This window comes from Leuciscus leuciscus (assembly GCF_965113295.1).
Source record: "Leuciscus leuciscus genome assembly, chromosome: 5".
NCBI lineage: Eukaryota > Metazoa > Chordata > Actinopteri > Cypriniformes > Leuciscidae > Leuciscus > Leuciscus leuciscus.
In genome coordinates, this window is record NC_138729.1 from 18,970,232 (window position 1) to 18,980,325 (window position 10,094).

Genomic DNA, 10,094 nt, shown 5'->3' on the forward strand with positions numbered 1-10,094 from the left:
TGAGGACTGGAAGACCCTCAGCGAGCCCACCATTCCACTGGTGTCTTGAGGGTGAGTGACGGGGCTGACAGGAGGCAGAGGAGATGAGGATGACAGCTGGATGAGAGGCGGGAGAGGGAGGTTGGGTGGGAATTCAGGAACAGACTCAGGTGTAGCGACGACCATCTCCTCTGGGGGCTCGGGCAGCGAGGCGGCCATCTTGGGACGAGGCTCTGGAATGGCGGCGATGACAGGACGAGACTCTGGAATGGCGGCGGTCATGAAGGGACAAGGCTCAGGAATGGCGGTGTCATCTTGGGACTAAGCTCAGGAATGGTGGCAGCCATCTTGTCTGAAGACACATGCACAGCAGGCATGACGTGAGGAAGCTCAGGCTCGGCAGGCATGACATGAAGATGCTCAGGCTCCGAACTAGGCTCTGTGTGGTGAGCGGGCTCCGAACTGAGCTCAGTGGAAAGTCCTGGAGCGGACTCCAGAGAGCGTAGTGGAGCGGACTCTGAAGAACGGAGTGGAGCAGGCTCTGAATAACAGACTGGAACTGACGAGGAAGGCACAGGAACGGATCCAGTCGATGTGGCGACGAAGCTGACAGGTGTTTGTGGTTGAGCGCCGATGTCATCGTCAGCCTCACCCACGGTTAAGGTTGAGCCACTCAACCACACCACATGATCCAGGTATTGGGCAAAAGTGCCCAAAAGATCACAGCCGCTGGAGCTTGCTGGTGCAGATGGTCGCCCAGCCCGTACCAGAACACAGTCTTTAGGACATCATCTGCCCAGTATACCTCATGAGAAATCTCCAGGAACTTTGACATATTCTTCGATCTGGCACCCGTCCTGGAAACAGGTCACCAGTCAATTTGCAGGATTTATAAGGGTGTGGAGAACGGCCATGTTCTCCTCTTCCAATCTTTAGGTCCAATCTTCTGTGACGGGTGGTTGCAGGAAGACAGAAGAAGATGACGGTATCTTTTCCAACACAAAGGTTTAATGGGAGTAATATGCAGAACAGGCAGCAATACATACTAAATACAAATGGAGATCGGACCAAGACTGACTGAACAGACAGAACTTAAAAACACAAATGACACTGATTAACGGAACACAGGTGATACAGATTACAATGATCGACTAAACACAGGTGATACAGCTGAACTGATAATGACAGTGAAGGTGACGTGAATACAAGCAGACAAGTCCAAATGAATACAAATGAACCCAAACACCACTGTGACACTTAGTGTGAAGGCAAAGACTGCTTAGTTAATACTAGTAGTAAGATTTTAGGAATTCAGCAGTCACATACCATCCTGTTTAATTGCCAGGCAGTTAGAAAAGCCCAATCCATCTTAATGTTTAGTTGCCATCCTCTCTATTCTGAGTTTCAGTTTTTACCCTCAGGATCTTGGTTAATATTTCCATCTGTTAGGAGCAACAGGTAAACATTCATTTATTCCTATACTTCTATTTCTCTGTTAAATTCGGGCATGGGGGGAGTAGGTGGAAGTAGGTAGTTGTTTGGGCCTGTCGTTGTCTTGTTTATTTCACAAACTGCTGATCTACTGGGGTTTTCACAAACAACCATCTCTATACAGAGAATGGTCCAAAACAGAGAAAATATCCAGTGAGTGGCAGTTCTGTGAGTAAAAAGCTTTGTTGATGCCAGAGGTCAGAAGAGAATGGCCAGGTTGGTTCAAGCAGATAGAAAGGCAACTGTAACTCAAATAACCACACATTACAACCGAGGTCTGCAGAAGAGCATCTCTGAAAGCACAACACATCGAACCTTGAAGAAGATGTGATACAGCAGCAGAAGAACACACCGGGTGCCAATTCTGTCAGCTAAGAACAGGAAGCTGAGGATACAATTTGCACAGACTCACCAAAACTGTACAATAGAAGATTGGAAAAATGTTAACTGGTCTGATGAGCCTCGATTTCTGCTGTGACATTTAGATGGTAGGGTCAGAATGTGGCATAAACAACATGAAAGGATGAATCCATCCTGCCTCTCAATAGCTCAGGTGGCTGGTGGTCTAATGGTGTGGGGAATGTTTAGTACCAACTGAGCATCTTTTAAACACCACAGCCTGAGTATTGTTGCTGACCATGTCCACCCCTTTATGACCACAATGTACCCATCTTTTGATGGCTACTTCCAGCAGGATAACACGCCATGTCACAAAGCTCAAATCATCTCAAATGGGTTTCTTGAACATGACAATGAGCTCACTATACTCAAATGGCCTCCACAGTCACCAGATCTCAATCCAATAGGGCAACTTTAGGATGTGGTCGAATTGGAGATTTGCATCATGGATGTGCAGCCGACAAATCTGCAGCAACTGTGTGAGGCTATCATGTCAATATGGACCAAAATCTCTGAGGAATGTTTCCAGGACCTTGTTGAATTTAAACCTCAAATAATTAATGCAGCTCTGAAGGCAAAAGAATAAATAACAAAAAATGAAACCAAAAGAAATTATGCCTTTTGACTTTTTAAATGGAGGTGACGCGACGTATTTGGCGTTGGTAGGTCACATGACAAAGACAACAAGCCTTTTTTGTAATTTAATGACTTTGAAAGGCTTATACATGTTTTTATTTCTTCTCGTTTAGACTATTGTAATGCGCTTTATGTTGATGTAAACCTGGCCTCTCGCTCACGCTTGCAGTTAGTGCAGAAAACAGCAGCTCGACTTTTAACACGAACGCGTAAACAGGAACATATATATTGGCTTCTGGTCTTTTTTTAGGATTGATTTTAAGGATTTGCCCCAACTTACCTTTCTGACCTTATACAACTGCACGTCCCATCAAGGTCTCTGAGGTCTGATGACCATATGCTGCTGGTCGTCCCTAGAGTAAGACTGAAGCACAGGGGAGATCGTGCCTTTGCAGTAACTGCCCATAAATTTTTTTTAATTCAGTCTAAGAGCTGTTTTTTTTTCCTCTCTTTGTCTTTGTTGTTTGTTTTTCTGACCTGTAATGTACAATATGTAGGCTACAGTACCCTATTATTGTTGTTTGTTTTATGACCCTTTATGTACATCACTGTGATCTACAATTATTTTTAAATGTGCTCTAGAAATAAACTGAACTTGAAATTTGACCAACATAGTGAAGTACGTCCGGATTACATTCATACTACACACATTCATACTATGTAGAACGTTCTTTTTTTAGCAGTTGTGAAGTAATTGCTTATTCAAAACAAGTACCTACTCAAGAGAGTATGCGATTTCAGACTTTATCTGCTTTTAGTGGAATATTTTGCATGTAATTGCAAGTGTTTATGCTATCTATCTTGTCCTCAGTTTGAAACTGTATTTAATGCAATAATATTCTAACATTTTCAAGTGTGGTCAATGTGTGTAATCAAGTGACTAACTAAATAAATAAACTAATAATGATCATATTTCTAATAAATCCTAACTGAATTGTTAAAGCATGTTGCTTTTGTGCCTCTGCTTAGGCTCTGCATTATCATTTCACTGATCATATCTAACAACTTTGGAGAAATGATAGGCCTGGTTTAAACAGGGTTTAGATTAAGCCAGGATTAGCCTTTAGTTCAATTAGGACTATAGCTTTTATAAATGTGCCTTAGACAAAAAAACAAAAACAAAAAACATTACTTGTGTGCATCTTGAGACAAAACAATGACAGTGACATATTTTAAGATATGTCATTGCAAGTTGCTTTAATTTAAAACAGCTCAAACATGCATTCTGCGACTAAGCTTAAGCCTTGTCTATGAAACCGGGAATGTATCATACATTGTGCAAAGTTCCCCTTGTTTTGTTTATTAGCTCAAGAATCAAAGTCAAAATCTGCTGTTGATTCATCACACTGTTTGGTGTTTGGGTAAATGGATTTGTTTGACATTTTGATAAATTGAAAAGGGGAAAAAATGTTAGTTTGAATACGCAGTGGAGCATGTGTATAGCAAACATACTTTGCTTTCACTTAAAACCAAACTAAAAGGTCAAAAGGAGAGGGTCGGTATGAAGGACAAGTTCACCATCCTGACTTTTACTTCCTTGCTATTATTTAACCAAGTCACTCAGCCAAAAGTAGGCTATGCATTTCAAAACGACCAAATATAAAATGCTTGAATAATCTAAAGGATCCGTGCTGGGAGGGTCTATAGGCTGGTTAATGATTGATTGTAATCTGACCAAGGTGATACACAAAGGGTCACTGAATCACTCTTCTGTTCTATTACACACAGGTTGTGTTTTAAAACCTTTAAGAATTTCTGGGCCTGGGCATCATACGGATATTTTGGGGAAATATAAGCTAATGAACCTATGCTGTCCAAACATGCTGTCTAGGTAGGCAGCACACTGGTATTGAGATACTTCCCGCTGAGACTCTGAATGGTGTGTCAACTGCAGTACGCACAGGGCACCACCTGCATATGAGACACTGAGACAGCACAGGAACATACAGACTGCGTCCTGGAAATTAAAACTGGTCTTCATTTCACTCTTTTTGAAAAGGATAGACAAAACAGCGGTCGTTTAAAGACGATTAGATGTGGTTTGTTAAAGCATGACCTGCTGATGGTCTTGACTATCATTTCGGGTGAGTTAGCATGCTCGCTAGCTGTCACACCACTGGTGATATTAAGACATGTCGCGTCCATAACATATCCATCAGGTGGCTTTATTTAAGAACATATGTCGTCGTCTTTGCGGTCGTATTGAGTTGAGACAGCATGCGAAGTGCGAAGCTCCTGTGGTCATGTTTTGTAAATATGGGAAGCAACAGCACATGCTAACGCGAGGCTAGCCGTCTAAACTTGACCCCTTAGCGAGCTGTGCTACAATAAGTCAAATGTTACGACAACTAACGGGATGATCGTAAGTGACACTGAGCGACAAAAATATTTGGAGTAAAAGAAGCAGCATGGATTGAATGACTGTTTCGCTCTGATATTGGGAAGTTTCAAGTGCGTTGATCGTCACTCGAGTTGGCTAGCAGTGTCGCTAGCTAAGCAACCCCAAACAAGTAAGTAATTTCTCTTTACAGTAATTGTTTTTCGTGTGCGAATGTGGTTTTTGCTTTAAAACACTGTCTTGTGTATTGCACTCTATAAGAGCATGTTATGTTAACGTTGTAACGTTAGATTGGATTCAGTACTGGCTGTCATGTATAATTCTTTTTTTTTATGTAACTGTACAGTCAGTTTGGCACACTGGCAATCTGTCGACTCCGATTGTTGATAAATTAACGGAGTACAGCAGTCTATTACTCGTTTAACCTCTATTCATGCGTAATTCATATAAGTTACAGGTCTTCTAGTTCAACTAAGGCCATTTGTAAAATAAAACAAATCTCAGTTTATTTAACTTGTCTTGCGGTAGGAAGGACACAGGAAAATTCAGTAATTATATAATTATTACAATTAGCCTATATAATTAATACGGTTTCATTTGCTAACATTAGTTAACCGCATTTGTTAACAGGAACTAACAATGAAAATACTTATAAAACATTTCACAACTAGTTAATGTTAATTGCAACATTTACTAAATTCTTGAAATGTTGTATCTGACATGAACATGAACTCTATGGAACTAACCATGAACTGTTTTTTTTTTTTTTTCTCTAAACTAATGTTAACTTAGATTAGGCTAATACAAATGTAATTGTTTGTTAGTTAACCAACTTTAGCTAATGGGACCTTATTTTAAAGTATTAAGATGATATTTATCTTGATTTTTCTGAGTTTACATCAGACATCACGTTTCATATTTATTCTCAAGCTCCTTACAAACATAGATGTCTCCTTGATAAACAAGTACACTAACGTTTGAGGAAACTGTAAACTTTTGGTCTCTTGTCACTCAGAAAATATCAAATCAGAAAATACTTTCAACAGCCAGAACAAAATTCACCATGTTTTTGGAATAAAATAGAATATACCACGCAAATTATATAAAGAAACCGCTTTCTAAAAACCTTCAGAATTTAGATAGAAATAAAGCTGTAAGGTTAGGTGCATGTAAGTGTTACTGAAGTGGAGATTTCTGTTTCATGTTGAGAAAACGGCCTTTAAAGATATGTATTGTTATAGAAATCTACAGATACAAAAAATAGTGTAATAAACTAAACCCTTAAATGTGTATTTTTATGTACTTTCCACTAGTGTGCTTTCCACATCCTTTCCTCCATTTTTTTTATTTTTTTTATATAGTTCAAGATTCAAAGTCTGTATCTTGAAGGTAAGAGGTCTTGGAAGGCATGGTAAAAAAAAAGTGTTTTTAATGTGACGTTCATTGTTCAAATTTGACTGAAGTTTAAGTCTGTTTTAATAAAACTCTTTTATAAAATATTTAAAATCAAACCCTGTGACACAAAAGTGCCTGTAGTTGAAGAAACGCCCATGTGTGTGCAACGTTTCTTTAAAAGGAACTCTTATGAACCTCTGTCAGCTCAAATCTTCCCTTTCATCTTAACCATGTAATAGATTTCACATTGCAAAATGGTCATGTTAGAAATAAAGCACGTGTTGCGGTTAGGCAGCAGAAATGGCCCAGCCAACACCCGACGCTTGAAGGTGATGTTTAAAAAAAATTGAATAAAAAAAAATCTCCCCCGCAGGAAGTCGAGTTCACTCACTTCTGTCTTGTGCTGCAGAAAATCATCCTGTTAAAGGCCTTTGCTCCTTCTGAGAGTTTCTGTTCTCTACATCTTCTGTTCAAAATTATAGTTGAAGTTAATTTAGCTAATTTCATCAGTTTTGTGAATTTGCATGCATGGGCTTTTCAGTCTGTTAGACTTGTTTTGAGGTTGTGTTTGGCTGTTTATATGTGAGATGTCTCTATATTGATTTAATTCAAAAACTAGAGCTTGAAGTTGAAAACGTACTGTAACTCAAAAATAGACTTTTGATACTTGTTATTTCCTATTTCTTACTTGAAACCATACTGCAAAAATGACTCATTGTGAACTTTTGCAACACATTAGCGTCCAGATTTTACACATCAGTGACAGGTATTGGGTGATCAGAAACTTTGCCAACATCATTTCAGTCTGACATTTTTGTCCTACTGTTTTATGAATCTGTCATATTGTGAATACAGGCTTTGCATGGATGCTGTTGTTTGGAAGATGATGTTTATTGAATCATTATTGAAGGCTGTTATTGAAAGATTAATTTAAAGAGACATCGACAAGCCCTCTTATTTTTCTTTAACCTTCCCAGTACGAATGAGTTGTTGCAGCGCATGCATCCCATAGAGAATTCCTAAATATAGATAGGGCACGAGGGGTATCTGAACGCTTGCAACAGTGCAAACAATACGAGTCAGTTATTAATAAAGAAACATGTAGTGCAATAGCACAATCCAATAATCAATTCACAGTGCAGGTTAAAGTCAATGTCTGTCTGGAAAGCTTTCTGAACTCTTACCATCTGACTCTGGTCAATCGCTCATGGCCTTATTGTAAAACAGTAGGCATTTATTGTAAAAGCATTCCTGCCAGTTTAGTTCAAGTCAAGGCATTTCTTTTTCTTGGAGCAAATTTCATAATCTTCTGATGGCCTTTGTGTCCTGTTTTTTTTTATTTTTATGTTGCCATAGCAAACAGCAGCAATGATGACAGTCCCAGCTTTGCTATTATTGCAGTTCATTTTATGCTGTGCTTCATGTGGTATTTCAGTAAAAAGTTTTAGAATTGTTAATGGCACTACCCAAGCTTTTAATCTGAAGTCATCAACCTTGCTAGTAAACACATTTCAAAAGCTAATGGATTTGATTCTAAAGACAAAAGTCAAAGATAGTAAGAACAACTTTGGCTTTATACCCGTTTCGAAATTCAGTTTGGTTTTATCGCAGTGGTAGTTTTGTGGTAATATTTATCGTCAAAATTGGGGTAACAAACCCTAGTTTGTTGATCAGACAGTGTAATAATAGGGCTGGGTTGATGATAGATTTGGGGGGGATTGATTCACATGAATCGCGATTCTATCTTCTACCGATACACATTCTGTCAATTTTAACACGCAATTCAACAAACTTTCACTTAACCACTAGTTAAAGCACAAAATAAACATGAATTTATTACATTACTGAAATGTCATGTCTCATGTAATCAGTCAAACAGTGTATAAACCATGGAAGGACGTCAATAAAACAGCTTGTAAACATTATATTTACCTCAGGAAAGCCATTCAATGTCCATGAACTTGCTAGTTAGCTTTAGTTAGAAAAAAACTAACTAAACTAGAGAAGAGCATTTTGCTAAATATATGCACTATATTACATACATTATATTTTTACTTAACCTTTTGTCTTCATTATTTAATCTGTTCTGTATAAATCTGTCTAAACAAGTTTATTACAGTCACAGTTTAAATGTTTATATTTCAACAATAAATTGGAGTAGAAACAAAATTATATTATTACATTTTGATTTCTGTATTGTGTGTTTGGGAAAAAAAACTCAGATGACGCAAAAATCGTCATTTTGCGTCATCGGAGGCTTTTTTGGCCAGAGGCGAGAGACTACAGCCAGTAGTAGGAGCTAGTTCTGCATGTTTTCAACCCGCCCATAGGGGGTCGGGATCTCACGATGAAACGATGCGTCTTTTCAGTTTCGAGTCAACAAGTAGCCTAGTTGTATCATTTTTTCCAATACTGCCCTCTGTAACCGGTAGGCGTGGCTTGGCAGGGCAGCGAAGCAAGTGCATTCTGGGAGTTGTTGTCTTTCATCCTCATGAGCCAAAAATTAATTTTCTGGGTTTCCTCAGTCTAGAAGGCACCAACTTCTAAAATAATTTCACATTTCTACTACATAAATGACCCAATTTAAATACACATTCATCTTTCCAGCGGTGAAGTATCCCTTTAAATACATTTGATTAATTAATTGATTATTAAATAAACATTATATGCGGTTTCAGTTTTTAGCTAAATGAAAACTTAACTTAATTTTGGCATTTCGGAAATGCTAACATCTTCTTTAAAATGTTCTCACTCAGGCAAATAACCGTGCACATCATTATTAAAACACAAAATGACCATTAAAAAGTCTCCTTTCTAACCAAAAGCAGCCTATACTAATTCTCAGAATTCAGCTTTGTAGTTGCCTTGGGTGTCCCTGGAGCTAATGCTCTGTGGACATATGGAAACACATGCCATCAACGCAATGTCAAGTTGCTAGCCCCTCCACCCCCAACGCCCTTTCACACATACTCCGTTTGCAGTGCGTATGTGGTGCGTATTTTTTTTTTATGTACAGGTTAGAGCTTTCACACTACACGCGGTTGCTGGCCGTTGATCCTTTCCAGTTGCGGTGCGTATACAGCAGTGCAGCGATCGTTTCCGCACCGAGTCTATTTTTGCTGTGCTGCAAATGCTGAATTCAAGTGACAGCGCATGTTTCGTGGTCAAAATGAACACAGATTGACTTGAAAATGTAGTAATTTCACCATAAATGCGTTTAATTAAATAAAATGTAGTAATCTCACCATAAATGTATTTAATTTTTTCACAGTCATCTTTTTACTTTAAGACCGGGGTAAAGCAAGGAAAACTACAATTTACCTCAAGGCGACATAATGAACAACACTTGTCTCATTCGTGGAGGTGGAAAAACAAGTTCTTTGTGACATGCAAGATTTATTGTATTAAAATTGAAATGCAAAAGAAAAGGCATGGGAGTCGTCTGTTTTTGTCAATTTTAAGTTTTAATTTAAAATGTATGCGATTTTAATATAAGTACATCGTTTTATATTTTACCACTTGCTTGAGCAACTTAATATATAATTATATAGAAGTAATGCATTGAATAATACGTTGTTTAAATTGTGTGTAAACGTGAATACGTCTATTAAAGAGTGTATTTGTGTACAAAGAGAATCGCAATGCTGACACAACCTTTTTTAAATAAAAGTTGCTGCATTACTTCTGGATTTGAAATACAAATAGTGAGTATGTGTTTGTGGTTCAGCCGCGGATCAGTTACGCACTGCAAACGCAGCATATGTGAAAGCACTATAGCGCGTGCTGCACCGCAACGCACCGCACACGCACTGCACACGGAGTATGTGTGAAACGGGCGTAATGCAGTCTTTTTGCC

At 38.6% G+C, this 10,094-nt stretch overlaps 1 protein-coding gene across 1 annotated transcript in view; it reads left to right on the forward strand.

The window, feature by feature from the left end:
* Window positions 1-4,263: 4,263 nt before the first annotated feature.
* jak2b (Janus kinase 2b) overlaps window positions 4,264-10,094 on the forward strand; it is a 41,210-nt gene continuing 35,379 nt past the window's right edge. The window contains exon 1 of the mRNA XM_082168855.1: window positions 4,264-5,015. The gene's annotated coding sequence lies outside the window, so the exon portion shown is untranslated. The remainder of the gene's footprint in view (window positions 5,016-10,094) is intronic.